Genomic DNA, 18,132 nt, shown 5'->3' with positions numbered 1-18,132 from the left:
GATGATGCCCAATAGAGCAATTTTCCCCGGCCAGACAAAAGGACATCAAACACGCATTGTACATCCCACCGGCAGAGTCCCACATTGGTTGCGGTGGGTAAAGATAGTTTTTGTTGATTATGATGTAGTGTGTTGATTTGTGAGGGTGAAAAAACACCGTTAAATTTTATAAAAATGTTTGTATGTGTGTGTGAGCGAACAATTGATAAGGTTTTCTAACGCACAAAAGCAAAAGCCCTAAACGCTTCCGGCAAGTAATTTTTAAACCCTGAACATTGTTAGCTTACTTTACTTCCAAGAAGTGACAAGGAATAATAAGATCGCCATTGAACAACCAGCAACGGCTTGCAGAATTTTCTACTAGGAAGTTGATATTTGCACGTGGAACTCTAATTGGCATTTCCTTCGATAGAGAATTGTTGCCTACGCTTGCGACGATGGCTGCCGGGCTTATTGTTACGGTACCGTAATGTGAACCCAGGACAAAAGAAGGCAAATGCAGCAAAAAGCGAAGCTTCGTATGAAAGGCACGTTTCTGGTATGGCCTATACTGATGAGGCATCAAATGTCGGATGCTGGCAGTTGCTTCCATGAACTTGATAGAAAATTAGCTCCAGTTGCATGCTTTGCGGAAAATTCTGTCCTTTCAAATGTCTATTATCAAATTTTGCTTTAGAGACACGAATAACAGCATATAAAAAAACAGACAGTCGTTTGAAAGTACGAACGAATTTTCACTGTCTCGGTTGCAGACTCACGTGTTTTTCTCAGCCACCAAAAACCACATGTGGCACGTGATGTAGCCATGATTTGAGACGATGATAGATTTATGGTGAGTATTACATTATTGCTTTCTATTTTAGATCTCGGCTAGCGAATGTAACATATGAACGATTGATGAGAAGTGCTGGCCATTATAAGGACACATGCAGATAAACGTCTGCCAAAAACATTTTACGGTTTGCATCTTCGACATAAAACTTTAATTGTAAACTAGCTCCGAAAAAGCTTATTAATAAATTTAAATGATGCTTTCTAATGATGCCTAATGAAACAATGTTCAGACTGATCAGAATAACTTAAACCAATGTTGCTACTTTCTTGGAACAGGCCTCCATTTTTCCGTTAGTAAACACCCTTCAACCAAATCATTGCCACTGGCTTATTGTTTACGTTTAGTGGCATGATCATCAGCATTAACTTGATCGAATGTGTCAAAATGTCTGTCAGCTACTGCTAACTAGCGATCCAGTATCAAACATATGCTCCATCTCTCCATTACCCGGCGAGCTATGATTTTTTTTTTGTTCGCTTCCAACTTCTGTATCATTTTCGGCAGTTCCGACCCATCGAGTCCGTAACCGTTTGCTTCTAATTTCCACCAGATGTTATGCCAAATGCCAAGACCGACATAAAATGGAACGAAAACCTTCCTCCCAACGTTCACGGCTGCGAAACTGTGAACAGCGATGATGATGATGATGTGTTTACTACTGTATGGATATGTGTGTGTGTCTCTTGTGTGCCGCTACCGAATGCATGTCACATGGTTCTTTGGAGCATGCTTCGGGGATTGTGTGGTGGAAATTGAAGGCATCACAGATCCTACCCATGTTTGTTGCATAACCCATAAGCCGTGGGAATAAGATCGTGGTATACTTTTTTTCATCTTTTATCGCTTAGAGAACTCACTAAGGGTGAAGAACTTCAACTCCAGTTCGGTTAAAAACGGTGCTATGGAGAAGGGAAAAATGGCACAGTTCCGTCCCCCTTTCATATCGCGACATAGATGTTGGATGCAGGCTGAAGATTGTCCGTGAAATTGTGCGATATACGCCTTCCAGTTTTCTGTGATGTTGCTTTCCTTCCTTATTTGGACTTGCTGTTTTCACCTTGCGAAGATATCCTTTCATCTTTCACAGTATGCGATGCACGGTAGCTGTACAGTGTCGGAATCTAATTTGATACACCTTACGTAAGAATCCTGTTGGATGTGTGAACTTCGGCAGCACGCTACAGAGAAGGGATTTTCGCACAAGCGAGACTGAGTTAAGCAATAATGCTTGGAATGCAATGCATGACGAAGCCATCCTTCCACATGTTACGCAGCTATTATTCAAATAATTATTTCCATGTACGATTTGGAACGCATAGAACCCGTTTGCGAGGAGTACGAGCGTCAAAATTGATGGCATTTTACGTCTTGACCTCATGCGGTTCACCGTAGTTCCTAATTACGATCGTACCTGACACAGCACCACAGTAACTCATCGTCGTGGCCATGTCCAGTGTAATGAGCCCAAACCCTTGAGCCCTCATGATAGCATCTTCCCCATTCAACCTCATACATTAATCAGCCAGCCCAGCGAGCTGAACATCGTCTTCCATCGGCCAAAAGATTGGGACGCCTTTCTTCGAAGGAACGCTATTCTAATGAGCGGGATGGGATGGGACATACTGAGCCAACCGCAAAACCAGACAGGCACGTCTTTTGGGTGGCTGGCATCGTTGTGACCACATCAAGCTGTAGTACCACGGTTAAAGGTGCAAAGAAGCACTGTGTGCATTCCGGCCACGTACAGCCCATGCTCCAGACTTGTCGCCATTACCTTTAACGGTGTTGCATCATAAAAATGGCGCTGCAGGTTAACACTGGCAAGACATCGCTGGATGGAAGGTTTGTGTATTATTTGTCACCACATAAAATGACGTTCGTGATGTGGTTGATAGGATGGCTAGGGGGGGGGGAGGGGGGGGGGGGGGGGGTATTGTTACATTACCCATTGGGATTTATCCCTACACAGTACGAAAGACCAGAACGGGCTCAACCGTTTGGGGATCCCATCCCAAATCTCGGCGTCCACAAGACGTCGTCAACCCATGAAAGCTAGAATGCTGGAACGGGAGAAGAAGAGGAAGAAGAAGAAGAAGTGCCCATTCTCCACACAGTCGGGACGTGTCTTATCACCCATCTTCGGTCGAAATTCTCACTAACGGCATGTCGGTGTGTCGATGTCATTTGCCTTCAGACAAAGGGGAGCTACCATTTTCGCTCGAGAGAATTTTTTTTGCCCAACCGTTGTTCTGGAAGTCTGGGGTTTGGAATTCCTGCGTATGCCTGTTTGCCTGAGGTTTGGAGATGGCGGTGATGTTTGATATGTCACATACGATTTATTAAACGCGTGCATCCCCACCCGCTTTTGGACAGTTTTTGCCCAAAGGGACTGATGTTCTTAGTATTGTTTCTGTTCAACATTAGAGATATCCTAGACCAGAACGAGGGACCTCTCCCCATGTTGTTTAGAATTTATGACACCCAAGTGCTAATCTTACGTTGACTCATGTGCGATGTTCTGTTCGTGGTAACATTATGGTCACTCGTCAATCATTAGAAATGAGTTGTTTTGTATGGACAGGGAACCCACTTCCTGTGGATGGGTCGATCAATCATACGCCATAGTTCGTAAGTTTTCAGTTTTCGATAGTTAGTTTGCAGGGCATTTGTGTTATATTTTGCATTCGTTTGAAGCACCCATTAAATAGGCTCATAAATCCCTCGTCAGCGTGCTGAACCACGCATTCTCTGAAAATTAATTAAATCCATCGTTATTTGTCTGCTGGCAGTGTTCGAATGCCACCACAAAAGAATGCAAATGGACGAGTGTGATGCTGTTAGCAAATTGAATTCATTTTTTCATTTAAAGATATTCGCGCTCTTTGCAATTCTGGTTTGAAAAAAATAGAAAAAAAAAGGAGTTGAAACAACATAAAATCATAATTCCCCGTTGTTACATTCTACGATTGTGCATTACTTTCCCATCGATGGTGTTGCGAAGTTTAGTTTCAAAAATTCCATTAGGTTCGGTAAGGGGGGTAATGTAAGGGCTTGTTGGGGGATTTGTTGATTCTCCACACACTCCACCGGCCACATCCCATTCGATGCTCTCCGACCCTTCAAAGTTCGATCCGGTCACATCTCACCATCACCAAAAAGGTGGCCAGAGTGTTTATGATTATGGTTGACGTCGGTGGTTAGCTCGTGCGTGCGAAAGGCGCACCGGCGGGGGAACAGCTGCGAACGGACACACGTGCCGGGTGGCCCGCTCCGCTGATGCTGGTTATTTATTTATGAAATCACTGTAGGCACGTACGCACATAATACCTTTCCCATTCACGGTAAGTTTTCAATCTCAATCATGGGCATGATCTGGTGTACAAGGGTGCTGGCGCCGTACGCGCCTAAGGGCACCCCATAGCCATTGTTTCGTTGTCGCAGGATAAAGTCCCCTTGCACATTGATGGAATGGCAGGTAACAACATCCGTGGATTTTAGCCCCACTCGGAAAGGATCACTGTGTGGGGGGAGGGTTTCGGTCTGTCGAGCGGATTGCGCGGATGGCATTCTAATTCATGATAACTGTGCAGTGTTGTGCACTCAAATATGCATTCGGAATCGTTTTCCTTTGATGGGCAATGAAATGCAGCTGCAGAATTTCGTCGTGTGTCGCGTTTTGGGTGCGTCAAAGGGCAAGAGCGTTTGGCGATAAACGTTTGACGTTGGGGCACTGCAAGGAATGTCGTTCCCACCCAGTGGGTGGTGGTTCACCGACCCATCCGCAGGGGGAATGATGATTCAATAATGCATGCTTAACGTAAATTGTTTGACGACCGGTCACTTTAATTTATGAATTTGGAATTGAATTGGGTGGGTGCGGAGAATTATAATCACGCTGCAGAAGCCATAATTTCGCCTGTCCGTAGGCGTTGGGATTTACCAGTAAATACAGAACATGTGAAATTAATAAGTAACGGTGTGTTGGTCGAAACGCATTATTTAATGATGCATTTTATGCCTTTTCAGTACAATATAAATATGGTAAGCATAATAATTCATTTAACACTTTAAAACAAATTTAAAAAGTTTATTAAAATTTTCCTATTTGTACATATGTGTGAAATTGATCAGACTGTAAACAAACGTTGATGGAAGGGGTGATAATAATTCATTTCTGCTGCCATCTATCTTTACAAGTACGGCATTGTATTAAGTCAATTTGAAAACTCGCAAATTCCTCCTTCTAAATCATATCCCTCGACTTATGAGAGCAATTTTTCACTTCCCTGCAGCAAATAAAATAACGATCTCAGCAAAAATGAACCAACCTCTAATATCGGATATCGGCAGAAACAGTTACAGGAGCTAAGGTGCCTTGAAACGCCTCCAAAGCGCTCCCTGCTCCGTTAATTATCATCCCCAGTTTTGCTTGCTTGCTGAAGAAACGTTCGGTCATAAATTAATGCAACTAAGTGATTAATTCAATATAAACTTCAAACTCCAATGTTCCGGTATTGTTTTCCGGAAGGTGGCTCCCGAGTTTTGGCACAACACGATACCAGGTCCAGCTTTTGGTCTGCGAACGAAAAACCCGCTGGTTGGAGGGCATAAAGAAGCGTGCCATCTAAAATATCCTCATCGTCGTTGGCGGGAACTGGTTTGAAATTGTCGTTCGTTTCTTGATGGTGTAGACACGTGCAGAATACTGAGTAGGCGGAATATGATGTCCGCCCGGTGTGTGTTTGTGTGTTAGCAGTATCTGCTCCCCGACGCAGGATAAACCTGACAGTCCTTTTTAGGCGTTATTAAATTGGTGTGAAGTAGAAGTTTAATTGATGGTTTTGAGTTAAATATGAAAAATAGCATTGGTGCTATTTAAAACATAAAAGGACTTGTGTAAGATTTCTAAAAACATCTTCCTACCTTTACATCCTTTATAAAACAGTGATTCGAACGGATTTGTTCCATTGAAGACGATCCCTGTTTTCTCTTGATAGGCAGACACTGAACCATTGATTCCTTTGACGGGTAGGGTTGGCAATGAAAACGAGCCCATCAACTGTCAGCGAGGGACAGTGGTTTGGGCAAGGACAGTGTGCAGTTCATTCTCGCAATGAAGCCTAATGAAGGCGAATGTCCACGTGCGACGAATATCAATTGTAGGCGGGAGCACTCTGGCACTAACGAGTCGCCTTTCACGGACCGAACAGGCTGGACTCTGACTACGATAGAGGAGACAACTTTTTGGTCGAGGATATCCCTTCACAGGAGTGAAACCTTCACGATATGAGCTGAACACTGCACTGAATCAATTCGAGCGGGAGAGCACATAATCCATTTGACGGGGTGGGGAAGTATATTTAGAATGAGTCAGTTACACGAGTCAAAGAACGTTTTTCGGTCGGTCGGTGAAATTTTAAAATATAGTTTCACTTTACACCTGCTTTTTGCGACAACCGTTGCCGAGCTGGTGGATCGCTACACCATTCAATATCGTTCCGCATCCTTTGAGACGGTCTCTCTCTCTCTCTCTCTCGGTGTAACCGCACGAACGGCATCGATGTTATAGAACATTTCCTTCCGGACAACAAGACTTCCTTGGGTAATGTTCCATTTTCACCCAGTTTATTGCACGAACGTCGGGTGAAACGGACAAAAAGAAGCGATGGAAACCGCTGCCCTGTGAATGAAAAATGAGAATTCAATGGACCCGCCTCACATACGCGGTGGACAGTTTTATTGTTGCAAACCTTATTCTTTAAAGTTGAAACACTCGAACAAAAAAGTGGTACGTGATCGGCATAAAGCTTCGCCGGAGCAGCAGAGTAAGTTCGATGGCAATATCCTTTCACTAAACCTCGACTACTTTACCGACGACGACGACAGGCGGTAGTGTCAGATTTATTGTTCATCCGAAAAATAAAGCATCCGGAAGTTGGAAGGGTTAGCGGCCTGGAAGGTATGCCGGAAAGCCGCCGGAGTGAGACTATTTTTATTGTTTCAAATTATTTCATGCGAATGACAAAAGTGTCCAAGACATCAGTAGACAGATGGAGAAAGGAAGGGTTCAATGAGGAAAGGGAAGGACAAAAATGTAAAACCCACTTCCTTTCCATAGAGACACAGAAAGAAGGACGAGAGACCAAAAAAAAAACTGCGAATGAGGGTCCCTATCGCCCTCAGGATGCCAGGAAGCCCATTCTTGTCATATGGTTGCGTTGTTGCTCGTTCGGATTCACTTCCGGGCGGCTTCACCCGGCGACCAGACCACTTTCCAGGCCGGAAAAAAACATCCCGCGAGGAAAAGTGAGGGCTAGCAATGATACAACTTTCGCTTCCGGGTTCATCGTTGCTCCGTTTCTTGCACGCACCGCAGCACGGCACACACCACTTCTCAACGACACTCCATAATGGTGGTTTCGTTTCCTTTCACGCTCCACAATCAGCAGGACACTTCACCGAGCAGATTCTCTTGTTTTTGGCACATTGTTTCATTCTGGTGGTTGGATTTTGTGCTCCCCTGCCTCTTGGTTGTTGAACGATGTAATGTGAGCTTTTGGCTGCCTATCGTGGTGCGGTGAAGGTTTCCGGTTGTTGAATCGACGATCGGCCGACTAATTCAGTGCCGCGTCCCGCTGGCAGTGGTGTTCGATGCATTGCTGTATCGTTGCTGCATCGATGCAGCACTGTTTCGTCTAGGGTGGGACCTCCGGAACGAAAAATTGCATCACATTTCTTATCGGTCGGTTTGTGATGGTAATTTCAATTGTCTGCTTTTCCTAGCGCAAGCCAATAAATTGGAAATGTTTATTCGATATTTTGTTTGACATCTATCGAGTCGAAAATTATAAAGTTAGTTTCAATTTTTTTTTATTAGATTTATTATACTTAATTTAAATTTTAGTTGAATTACAATGGCGTGGAATCATCCGGTTTGACGGACGACGGCGCGAGACCGTGGGCGGTTCCGGATTCTGCTGTGGCAGGCCAAGACCCCAAATCGGTTGTAGCGCCTGATAAGTTAGTAAGTAAGTTAGTAAGTAAGATATAACTTGAAATACAAAAATAAATAATAAAAAAAAATCATGTTTAATTTTTTTTCTTTATTATACTTATTAAACTATGAATTGAAAATATTCGAATTGAACGTATCGTGTGAAATTTCGGAACCAAACTCTCGCCCTGTCATAAGCACCTCAGGAGTTCCTCAGGGCAGCAATTTTGGACCATTGCTGTTTATTTAATACATAAACGACGTATGCTCTCTTCTACCTGACAACTGCTATTTGCTATACGCTGACGATGTCAAGCTGTTTATGCCCGTAAAATCGACCAAAGATTGTGCTAAACTAAAGCAAGCTGTCTCGGTGTTCAACAACTGGTGCGTCCTCAACTGTTTGTCTCTATGTACCGAAAAGTGTTTCGTTTTGTCATTTACGCGTGCGAAATCAATGGTTAATTATGATTATTATATAAACGGCGTATGCGTTACAAGAACTGCACAAATGCGCGACCTAGGTGTTTTACTTGACCAAAAATTGTCCCTCAGACCTCATTACGACAACGTTATCAACCGCGCCAATAGAACTCTAGGATTAATATTCAAACTGACTCGTGACTTTGACGACTCCCGGTGTTTAAAAGCTCTGTATTGCTCGCTGTGCTGTCTATACGCTAACGAATGGATAAACGGATTTGAGGCTGTCCAAAGAAAGTTCACACGTTTCGCGATTCGTAAGTTAGGATGGGCCGATAGTTCCTCCCTTCCCATCATACACTGAGCGTTGTCAACTGTTAGGCCTCGAGTCTCTGGAACATCGGCGGTATTTGCATCAAGCCACATTCACAGCAAGACTTCTTTTAGGAACTATCGACGATCGATCCCTATTTATAAGGAGAACTTAGATTTAATGTCCCCAGACTATCCGCCAGACATCACCTAATGTTACTTGTTACGCGTTTACGCGCACGGAGTATGGAGATAATGCTCCCCTTAAATCCCTTAAATCCGCCGATTCAATACGCATTAACACATGTTTGACTTTAATATGCCTCTTTTCTCGTTTAAAAATCTGTTACGCATCCGTCTTACTACGAACTACTTATCTGTACATGACATATGTTTTAATTTATATTTTTTGTAAAACTCAAATCCTCCTACCGTGCCGTAAGCCGTAATCGGCGGACGATCAATAAACAATAATAATAATAATACTAGAGCGAAAAGAAATGAAGTTAAAAGCATTAACAGGTTCAACATTTTATAGTACAGTTTTTGTAGCCTAAGTGTGAACCATAAACTCCTATTAAAACTGTATATTACATTTACATTCAATACGGATGTTCATCGTGACAGAAAGATAAACTAACCACCGACACATTATGCCGAATTTAAATGAATCATTGAGCACGTACTGAACCGTTGTCAGATTACATCCCGTACGAGCCCATCAAACCCGAGCTAAGGCACTCGGTCGCTTTGATACTTTTGTGACAAGAACCACTTACGAGCATAATTAGCCGACACTTGAAACATATCGCATGTAGCTAAAGAAACATTCCTTCCACTGTTCGAGCTGTTTATGCTACGTCTGTACCGCCGTTGCACCGGTCCATTTGCCGGAACGATAGTGAAAGTAAGTGAAAGCACTCACCTACACCACGCCACTCTTCCACAAGAATAAAAATGACTCCAACGTTTTCCGCACACGAAGCTACTACAATAACATTTCGGAAAGGAAAACAGTCACATTAACAGTATCATCGCTGGCGGATGAAGCAGCGCAGGCCGGGGACTGGCTTTCTGATTGACTGTGCACACCCTGCCCTAATGTCTCATTTATCTTCGGAAGCAAAACATTGTCCTGGTGTGGGTGGCAGTAAGCGAGAAAGAGCGACCGAGAGCACAAACAAAAACCGAAATGAAAATAGATTCCACGCAGTCAGCGATCCGTGTTCCAATGGTTTGGATAAGGTTAGACCGTGGACGGCTGCACGTTGCACTATGCCATCGTGCCACGTAAGTGCTGACTCGAAGTTTGTAAACGAGCTCTACATTCAATATTGGACCGCGGAACACACACACATCCAGATTGTGGCGCCCGTGGGGTTGAGCAGCGCTCCCCTCAGCAGCGGGAAATGGATGAATCATCTCTCTCGGTGTAAGCCTCTGGTCCGCTTGGAATCACGCTTCGGAAAGGACGAGCAAAGGAGGTACGTGGATGATGTTTCGATTAGTGAGAAATGTGTATATTTGTCTTAGTCAGGCACTGGTGTTAATGCCTAGTACGGATAGGGTGGCTAGCTTTTTTTTTCTTTATAGGTTTTGTTTTGGAAAACAGAAATGAAGAAGGTACGTGTTCGAGCGTGCGTGCGCGCGCGTGCAAATGGCATACCAATTAAGACATCTCACACGTGTTGCAGCACCATAGTTAGGTGTTGTAGCCGGATAGGGATAGCTAATAGCTTTCAATGAAGTGTATCGATCGACTTACAGTTCACTAGCTGGTATTAAAAGGTGAAGATCAAGTAAAACCACTTTAAAACATGGATTTCATGTTTTTAAATATCCTCCGACTCCTTTGAAGGTTCTTCTGGGGTTCCTCAAGAGATTGTCCTTAGCCAACTCCTATGTTTGTTATTTGTTAACGATTGTGTGTATAATTTTCCTTCCTGTGAGTTCGTCTGCTGATTGTTGTCTCCTTCAAGATGTCCTTAATACCTTCTCCGTGTGGTGTCTTAAGAATGGCCTTAATCTGTGTCCTGATAAATGTTGTGTTATTTGGTTTGGGAGATCTTCTTAGATCCATCACAACTACACCCTTCATGACACCGCCATAGGTCGAGTAACTTCCGTGAAAGACTTGGGAGTATGGCTGGTCGAGACCCTCTCTTTTAACGTACATGTTGATCGTGTTGTGGCCAAGTCCAATAAAGCTCTGGGTCTGATTGTTAGACTGTCCTTAGAACTTAGAGACCCCTTATGCCTGAAGGCTTTGCTTTGTTGCTGGGTCCGATCTACCTTGAACTACGCCGCCGTTGTCTGGTCTCCCCCAGGCTCGACTGCAATGGCCAGGCTGGAGAAGGTGCAGCGAAAATTCTGACGAGTAGCTGTTCGTCGGTTCCTTGCAGGTTATCAACTGACCCCTTCATCCTATCCTGTTCGCTGTCGGCTTCTTGGGCTGGACTCTATAGAAGCCCGTCACTCCCACCTCCGATAATGCTTTATCGCAAGTCTCCTCTCCAATGATCTGGATGTTCTTTCTCTTCTGTCAGCCATCCCTCTTTAAGCCCCATCCCGCCGTCTACGCGATAGACGTCCCTTGCACATCCTATCCCGTCATACGCGATACGGTTCAAACTCATTTTCGTTCTCGACTACGTGACTCCTCTTCTTTGCATCCTCGTTAGTGTCGTGTGCAATTTTTTCAATCCCCCTATTGTCCTCCTCACCATCCTTAGTTATTAAGACGATTTTTGTGTAGCCCATGAGGCAGACAAAATATTAATCTAAAATAAATAAATAAATAAATAAAGAAAACCTCTCCGATTAGTATTCAAGTTACCAAAATCCACCCTGATATTGATAGTATAGTTAACATCTCTACATCCTTAATCCTACAGCGTTTTCCCAACTGCCCGATCGTTCAGTCCTCAAAATCCTTGCTGAAAGAAGAAACACAACACGGTGCTACATCATGCTATGTTTACACTCTGAGACACACACACACACTTCATCGAAGAAAGAACGATCGCAAAATTGACTTTTGAAAGGCCCACCGGAACTGCCAATCAATAGCACGGGCGCTTCTTGAACACGATTCTCATACGTTTTCGTATGTCCAACTGTCACAATCGTCGTCATGTCCGGTGTGTCTACTAAATGGTGACACCGGAATAACTTCACACCGTCAATAGTAATTCCCCAGCTTCAAGACCAGCCGGAAACAGATTTCACCAGCACTGTGAAGAAAGACCGCGCAGAATGGCGCGTCAAGAATGGCGAGGCACATTCGGCTACGTAAGCCTTATGCTTCAGAGCATCATCATCATCATCATCCATCTCGCCCAGGCCCGACACGTGTAGGAGGGCCTTCGAAAGCATCCGAGCCCTCGAGACGGTTCCCGCAAGTGATGGGAATGTCAATTAGAGCTGTTTCGTTTCCTTTCTATCGGTTTCGTTTTCCTTTTTTTTTGTGTTGCTACTGGTGAGAAATTAAGTTATCAGCGCTTCTGATGCGCTCCCCACCGTTCCCCGGCCCGAGAAGGAAAATCAATTTTGCTTTGCCGTAGTCATGCGAGAATTTGATTCAATACGCCCGAACCAATATATATCGATAAGCGTGCTGAACATCTGCTGATCGATAGTGATGGATCCATTTGCACGTTTGGAGAAGAATATCCATTTTTTCTCTCTCGCACAAGTGGACCACCGGGGAATGCCTTGAAGTATAACAAACAGGAAAAAAGTGTCATGCAAATAAAACCAGCCGTCCAGAGTGGTAACGGGAGCATCACAGACGGTTCTGTTGCTGTTTCCCAGTATTCGCTACAAATTGTTCCATGATGGATGTAGTTTTCCTAGCCGGAAGGCAAAAGTTCAACTGCTGTTTAATGCAAAAGCAATATTCGATGTGCCATGTGCCATCTCCAAGGCGACAACGACGGGTGGTGGAATCGATCGAAAATGGATTCGGACAGACGGAGGAGCGGACAACAAGATGCTGCTGCCGTTGACCATATCCCGGAACGATTATCCATGTCAGAGTCCTGTCACTTTTCATTTCTTTGTTACTGCCTCATTTGTTCGGAAAGGTCGTACGGATGAGGTTTGGTTTTCAGAGAACGGGGTCTCCTGGCTATTCGTGGTACGAGAAACATACACCAATGAAGTAACGGGAAAGATGTTCCGATCGAACTTGTTGACTTTTTGGTGGAATGTACCCATACTGTGCCGTGCACGAAATCGGTTAGACCAACCTGTTACAAACGTTACGGAATCGACTGTGGATGCGAGGGATTGGTGTGATTCATTTACTGAGAATCGTGTTTCATTAAAACACCATTTTCTTTCTTGCCTGCTAAATATCGAGGTCAAGTCCAACATTGTGCCTAGCCTTTCATGTCTATGGAATGGTTCTACTGTCCAGCCCAAATTTTGACTCAAACCGAACCAAAAAAGAGAGATGGTTGCTTGGTCAGTGAGTTCCAATAGTGAAAAACTACGATTTATTGGTGTTACGATGTGTGGTACGAGTTTGATTAAATTCTAGCTATTTCCAGCTTCAAATTAATCGTTTAGGGATCATTTTGTTCGCTTTCTTTACTTAGTGTACAATATACACTAAATAAATAATTTAAAAACTGAAATTACATATTACAATAAAGTCCCATTCTTCTCGGGTCCTGAAAGATCATTTCGAGAATTAAACAAAAAACCTCGACTCTTAAAAAAAACCCACTCGTCTCTAAGAATTTTCTGCACCATTTTACTTAACTCACCACGAGTAAACCCCGTAAAATGCTTCTCACGGTTCACCGTTGCTGACCAACTCATAAGCCGGATGTGTCCTAACGGAACGGGTTGTTTGTAAAAGCATAGTTCCCTACGCGTTACGAATGTCCCCTTCATATCCTTGCCAGCTTTTCACCATCCCTAATCCCATGCTATTGGAACTCCCATGCTCCCGTGTCCATGCGGGTGTCATTCTTTGCGGTCATACACACTTACACCGCCCTAATCAGTGTTAATTTCGTTCGTACACGAAAATGAAAGCCGACAGTGCTTGTCCGACCGTGGAACATGATACCCTTGCCCCCATTGGTGACTGTCATCAGCTCGGGAACACACCACGGGATATAAAATGAAAATTAGGCAAGAGCTTACTTAGAATTTAAATTCGTTCATTTTTGTTGCGTTTATACCACACACTCGACATGGTGTTCTGTGTCATGCTGTATAAGGGCGGATGACACATCTCGTGGTTCCATATGAATAGTAAATCCGTTACTGTCCATTCCTTTGGGTGGGTGGCTGACCAAATGAATGCGCACACGTGTGCTTTATGAAAACGGATTAACGCTCACAAGCGAGGTGAAAAAATGGCCGAATGGAATAGCAGAAAAAGTCGCTTCCATTGCAGTAGTGCCGTTTGCGAATGCTGCCCCGGGTCACACTTTTCCAAAGTCAACTGGAAACAACGCTGTAGCATGCGGTGAAGCGAATTCCGTTTATTACATTCTACCCCGGACTTAAAACTCGGGTTTGAATTGAATGTTTTATTACGAACGAATGTTTGCCCCGACGACGACGGCGACAACGCTCTGTTAAGAGATTCGTACGAGCAATCCTTTCGTAGCGGATTATGAGACCTTCGTAGCACTGACCTTTTGGAGTAGCAATAGCAAGACGAATAAAAAAAGAAATCGAAACGTTGTCGTCGTGTCGCTCATGTAATCCGGTGGGATGAGATGTCCGCCTTTGCCTAACTTTTAATCTGAATGTCGTCGTCTATTTAATACCGACGTACGACGACATACCGATGACCCTGACACTTGCTGTTCATAAAACAAAAACTGCTCCCCGTTCTGATATATCTGTATGGCGGCTGTGGAGAGTAAAAACCGTGGAAAGTATGGAGGAAAAGCGTGCGATCCTCGTTGACCTTTTCCTCTCGGTCGGAAAACAACTCTTCCCCGCCGCATTCTCTCTCTCCCACACACACACACACACACACACACACACACACACACACACACACACACACACACACACACACACACACACACACACACACACACACACACACACACACACACACACACACACACACACACACACACACACACACACACACACACACACACACACACACACAAAGGGATATGTGTACATCCGGTGAAATTAACCTTCACTTTGTCCTCCGGAACTTGGGGAGCATGGCACTCAGCGCAAGCAAAGCTGCACACTACGAAAATGGGGTGATATGTGTTTGTTGGGGTTTTTTTTTTATTTTATCCTGGCTTATATTTTTGCAGCACGCTTTTCTGGTGTCCTTTTACACTTTTATTTCTACTTTTAAATTCTGGACACACACGCACACCACAAAAATGAAGAATGAAAGGAGGAGACGGATTGGAGCTGCAACAAAAATGATGCAGTTGATTTCACATAAAAGCCATAAATTTAGCACAAATGAATAGATCCAAATATGCAAGTGACAGCGCATCGGTCCCTAGAGGGTATTATATGTGTGTTTGTGTGTGTGTGTGTGTGTGTGTCTGCGTGTGAGTTGTGACCACCGACGGATCCGGTCTGGCGCGAATCCGGTCAAGCAGAATGATGGGACATCGAGCGTTTGAAAAAAAGAGACCCCCCCCCCCCCCCACACCCCCCATGCAACAAGACTTAAAAAGGAAAATGGGTAAAACAGGAAAAACAAAAAAAAAAAAGGACAGTAAAACAGTGCACAGAAATAATCAAACATAACCGAAAAGGGGATTGGTGGGTGTCGAACAGTGAATGGGAGGTTTTGCCAACAATTTTGCTTTTTGCCACTGCAAACCAGCGTTCCGAGCGAGCGTGGCTCGCACGAGATCAAACGAAATGGCCGCATCCGGTGTTCCATGGTATCGGTGCAAGATTAGTAGATCGTCTATGTTCGTGCTTGCGTTGTTACCCCTTGGCAGCGGGACGAAAGGTGAATGTTATTGTTATATTTTATGCGCATTTTTTTTTGTACAACTCACTGTGCTCTATCCGCTAATTTTTTTTCCTTTTTTGCGATTGCACGAGTAAGAAATGTTAAAATTTTCGCACCGCCATCGGTGGTACAGTGTCGATCGATCAACATCAAATTTAATAGACCGTCGCCGACGCCATTCATGTTCGCTTTATTTACTTTTTTTCCGAAAAACGGCTTCTAATCCGATAAAGGACAAAATATTCACACGTTTCGCTTTTAATTTTCCGTTCCACGTCCGGGAATGGAAACGTATCCCATCGGTACCGTTTGCTTTTGTCGAGACATGATTGATCGGTTGGATCACATCCCGGTTCCGGGTGGCTGCGTTCGCTGCCTGTCGTTTCATTGCGATGTGGCATTAGAATCTATAATTAAGTGGAAGGATGGTGCGTTTTTTCTTTCTTCCTTCCCGTTTATTTACTTCGTCCGTTTCGTTTTTGGACGTGACATTTTGACACGAAAGGCGGATCTTCTTCGATTAGCCGGCTAGATGGACGAGAACCATTGTGAAAAGCGTGCAGAATGAATACAAGCAGAAAGGAAACGGCGTGCGTTATGGTGTGTTAAGCGAGAAGGTGCTGAAGAAGCTTAAACAAGGTACGAAAAAAGCGGAGATCCTGCAAAAAAAGGAAGTATAGAAAGGATATTATTCTGTAGGAAATGATCGATCGGTGCTGTGTTGCTAATGACTAATTTTTACTCAACCGTTAATCCGATTGACAAATTTGTATATCTTGTTGCATCCTGGGAATTAACAATATTCTCAAGCAATGAAAATAGGAATACGAGGGATGACACAGGTGGTAAGTTTTCAAAAATAAAATCTACGAAGTTGGCAGCCCGGAGGCAGAGGCGTAGGTTGTGCCTGTCTACACATGGCAGGTTCGAGGATCAAATCCCACCCAGTCTGTTTTTACATCCGTGTAGAAATTACTGAGAAATTCGGAACTACGTGGGGGTGATGTACGGATAGGTGACCGTCAATTTGAAGTCGTCCAAAACTTCATCTATCGCGGGTCAAAAGACAGCACCGACAACAGCATAAAGACGGAGTTGCACGCTATGATGCTGGCGGCCAGCCGGTCATTCTACAGCCTGAGGAAACATCTCACCTCAAAAAACCTGTCGCGACGGTCGAAGCTGGGACTTTACCGTACCTTTATAGTCCCAGTACTCACATACGTCTCGGAGACATGGCGGCCCTGTCCAAAACAGACGAAGCCCTCTTAGTCGCGCTCGAGAGGAAGATGCTCAGAAGGTTCGTTGGCCCCGTATGTGTGGAAGAGCTCCTATATGACGACCTCACCGTCGTGCAGCGAATTAGGCTCGCCAGGCTCCGATGGGCTGGCCATGTTATACGCATGGCACCGGACGCCCCAGCTCAGAAAGTTCTTCTATGCCGTCCACTCGGGATAACGGGTGGGAGGATGGCGTGGAATCATCCTCCATCTAAGCCGGGATACTAGATTGGCGAACGACGGCACGGGACTGTGAGCGGTTCCGGACTCTGCTGCAGCAGGTCAAGACCGCAAAGCGGTTGTAGCGCCTGATAACGTAACGTAAAGTAGAAATTATGGGTGACACTCAGTTATGTGTCTTAACAACAGAGAACAACTCATCTGCTCACGTCTTGCTCTGTGATTATAGCTATACCTAACAAGAGGATACATTTGTATGCGAAGGATCGACAATGTTTTGTAGAACATTAGTCGACGAAACACATCGAGTACGAAGAGCATGGCAAGAAGTATCCATTAAAAGAAAGTCTTATTGAACCGAACCTTCGTTCGCCAAATTGTGCCAATAGATGAATAGATGTAGCCCGAGAAGGAATCCTCTGCTACTAGACATTCATTACTTCAATTTGGTGGCGATAATTCAGGGACAGCTGTTTGCCATAACTGCATATTAGTTGTTAGCTATGTAAAAACTTATTTTTACCTCAAATATAACAATGATTCCAGATCTGGTCGTATTAGCATACAAATCGTTACAAATATTAAAATACGCAATGCACAAACACAAGGTTTTTGGGTACTAATTGGGTATTTACAATCACCGGTGACTTGACTTTGAAGTTCGATAAGAAATTTCGATATCTATTCATATATATCTATTCATCCCTGTTTGCTTTAACCTACAGATGTCAGAAGTGGGTTGCCTTGTCCAAAAGTTCTAAGCTGTGTCTCACTAGAGCAATAAAACGGATGTCTATGATCAGCTACGATCCTTGGAGCGGTCCGTTGGCAATGTCGTAACGTTGCCAGTTTTTTGGAAGAGGCGTTCGTTGTCAAATCCTATTTGAACCTCTCTCCCGTGCCACGTTGTGTATTTCATTTCAAAAAAATTCGATATTAAAATGCTTCAGCTTTGTATAAGTCCATTATCAAATCCAATACTTATAGTACTGTGGCAGTGCCTGGATGCTAGGCACGATATTTGATCTCATCGAATTTCTTGAAACAGATAAAAGAACACCCTAGCGAGACCGTACACATCAGAGTTTTGATGTGTAGCTCTGCAATCGGGTCAAATTAAAATGAAGATAAATTA

The 18,132-nt window shown here is 44.0% G+C and overlaps 2 protein-coding genes across 2 annotated transcripts in view; one reads left to right on the top strand and one right to left on the bottom strand.

The window, feature by feature from the left end:
- Positions 1-14,700, top strand: part of LOC126558692 (protein tipE) — a 186,707-nt gene extending 172,007 nt beyond the window's left edge. Inside the window, exon 5 of the mRNA XM_050214743.1 lies at positions 14,550-14,700. The gene's annotated coding sequence lies outside the window, so the exon portion shown is untranslated. The remainder of the gene's footprint in view (positions 1-14,549) is intronic.
- Positions 1-18,132, bottom strand: part of LOC126557871 (ero1-like protein) — a 427,255-nt gene that overhangs the window by 165,335 nt on the left and 243,788 nt on the right. The window lies entirely within an intron of this gene.

The sequence above is a fragment of the Anopheles maculipalpis genome, chromosome 2RL, assembly GCF_943734695.1.
Source record: "Anopheles maculipalpis chromosome 2RL, idAnoMacuDA_375_x, whole genome shotgun sequence".
In the NCBI taxonomy this organism is placed as follows: domain Eukaryota; kingdom Metazoa; phylum Arthropoda; class Insecta; order Diptera; family Culicidae; genus Anopheles; species Anopheles maculipalpis.
Note: the sequence above shows the minus strand (reverse complement) of the source record. Positions and strands in the feature narration are given on the sequence as shown.